The sequence below is a fragment of the Dioscorea cayenensis genome, chromosome 7 (genome assembly GCF_009730915.1).
Source record: "Dioscorea cayenensis subsp. rotundata cultivar TDr96_F1 chromosome 7, TDr96_F1_v2_PseudoChromosome.rev07_lg8_w22 25.fasta, whole genome shotgun sequence".
In the NCBI taxonomy this organism is placed as follows: Eukaryota; Viridiplantae; Streptophyta; class Magnoliopsida; order Dioscoreales; family Dioscoreaceae; genus Dioscorea; species Dioscorea cayenensis.
In genome coordinates, this window is record NC_052477.1 from 7,524,106 (window position 1) to 7,526,627 (window position 2,522).

A 2,522-nucleotide genomic window follows, 5' to 3' on the forward strand; every position below is an offset into this window, starting at 1 on the left:
GTGCCCAGTCATGCGGCCTCGATGAAAAAAGTTAATTCGGGAGTGTTCTGGCAAAGTAATATAGCAGTTTATTGTAGTAAAACACTGCAACTGTAGAAGTTACTATTCATAGTGCGCAGAAAAACCCAACCTGGAAATCCACACACTTGTGTGGAAATTCCACACGGCCATATGGATGCCCGATTTCAGCCCTATAAATACCGCTTTGAGAGTTTTATTTGGGGATCTTCTTCTTATCTTTTGCTTATCTTTTGGGGCGAACGCAGCTAGGGTTTGGAGAAGCTTTTGCTGGGTTTTAGGAGCAGTTCTACTGCATTCAACATCGAGTTCCTTTGGAGGAGAACCATTGGGGGAGCTTTCATCAGTATTGATTTGGCGAGGTGTACCCTAGGTTTGACAAGGGAACTTTTGTAGAAGACGAGGCGGCTCCGCAAGACCATCGATACGAACTATAAGGGGGTTTTCTCTATGGATAGCTTGCATTTACTTTCGATTTCATTTTTGATTTTGTATTGCTCCATGGAGAGCTAAACCTCTAGTGGGTGTTTGGACTTGTAAATCCTAGGATGATTTTGTTTCATTGACTCTTATTTTATTTCTTTATTTGATGTTTTAATTGAGTTTCAATATTGTGTACTTGTTGATTTGATTTTCCTTTAAAGTGACACTAGGGTTGAGAATCTATCTAGGTAATCCTTTGAAGAGGTGGCCACTTCATTAGGATTAGACTTAGCAAGTTTGAAGATGGTTGGGAGGGTAAGTCGAGAGGTAGTGGAACATCCCCTTTCCCTTCTGACATGATTTATCTTGCCTCCACGTTCCAAGAGTTCTTTGTGGTCATGATAGAGTGAAGTGCTAAGAGACAAACTCCACTGGGACTTAGTTGCATGAGCAATAGAGTGAAATGTTGAAGTAATCATTAGTGCTAGGGCTTAATCATGGCTAGGGGTCTTTTGCTTGGACCAAAAGGTTAGATCTATATTAGGGAAAAGGGTATATCATTTGGAATCCATAGAGCTTTAAGCAGTCCTACAAAGTGTGAAGCGTCGAGAGTATCCCTTTTCGTCGGGGCTTAGTGTAATGGGCTAGTCACGGTTGACCTTAGGTTTGGGGCCATGTTTCTTGGGATCTCCATGACTCATTAAACCTCAATTAAGAGACATAGTATTAGTTTTTCACTTGAAACAATAGTCCTAGGGTGAGTATTGTCCAAGTACGCCATTTCACCATCGATTACCTCTCCTTACTCCTCTAGTTTTCTTTTTTCTCTTTTTCTTTTATTTGCATTGATATTTTGAAACAACATTATAACTTGGTTTTCACTCTAGCTAGCTAGGTAGCAATACTTTGTGCTTATGAACAACTATTGTCTGTGGATTCGACTACCCACTCACCGGGGTACTTTATTACTTTGACGACCCGTGCACTTGCGGTACACACATGTAAGGGGTATGCCAAGTTTTTGGTGCCACTGCCGAGGAATAGGCATTATGGAAGCATTTGCACTTTACTAGTTTAGTTATTCATTATTCATTCTATTTCACACTTTCTTATTCTTCCATTGTTCTGATTTGTTTTTCTTTCTTTGATTGCAGCTCCAGGTTATGACTAGAGGTAACTCTTCAACATTGGTTGAGGGTGATCCAGACATTGGAAGAAGAACTCATAGACGGAGAAAGGAACTTGTACAAGAACACACAAATCAAGTTGAGATAGAAGTTGAAGGGTCTGATAATATGACAGAATAACATGAGCAGTAGATGACACTCTCAGCTTATACAAGGCTCACAGTTTTTGGTATGTGTCTAACATTGTGAGGCCACCGATTACAGCTTAGAGTTTTGAGCTCAAGCCAGGCTTCATCTAGATGTTATAGCAGCCGACACAATTTAATGGTTTGGCCGATGATGATCCGAATAATCACATTAAGAATTTGTTGGAAGTGTGCGACATGCTCAAGATTAATAGAGTCACAGATGATGCCATCAAGTTGAGGGCCTTCCCATTTTTCTTGAAGGGGAGAACAAAGGAATGGTTACATTCATTACCTAGAGCATCGATCACTACTTGGGAGAAGATGGTAGAAGCTTTCCTAGCTCGATATTTCCCTCCTGGAAAATCTGCGAAGCTCAGGAATGAAATATCATCTTTTATGCAAACGGAATTGGAGTCTCTTTTTGAAACATGGGATAGGTTCAAGGATCTCCTGCGGAAATGTCCTCAGCATGGGTTCCCTGAGTGGATGATTATCCATACTTTTTACAATGGTTTGAACCCAAGTACAAAGCAATTACTTGATACTGCAGCAGGAGGTACCTTAGGCAGTAAGACCCCCGAAGAAGCCTGACAACTCATTAAAGAGATGGCTATGAACAATTATCAGTGGAATACATGAGACAAGAAGAAGATAGCCAGACTTCATGAGATCGATGCAGTCACATCATTGGTGGCCCAGGTTGAGTCCTTGAGCAAGAAGTTAGACACTCTAACTTCTCCTAGATTAGCAGTAGTGATGAGTTGTG

The 2,522-nt window shown here is 40.9% G+C and overlaps 1 non-coding gene across 1 annotated transcript; it reads right to left on the reverse strand.

Moving 5' to 3' along the window:
• Positions 1-2,125: 2,125 nt before the first annotated feature.
• LOC120266000 lies at positions 2,126-2,232 on the reverse strand. Its single transcript, XR_005537844.1, has one exon. It is a non-coding gene; the product is annotated as a small nucleolar RNA R71 (small nucleolar RNA).
• Positions 2,233-2,522: the final 290 nt, after the last annotated feature.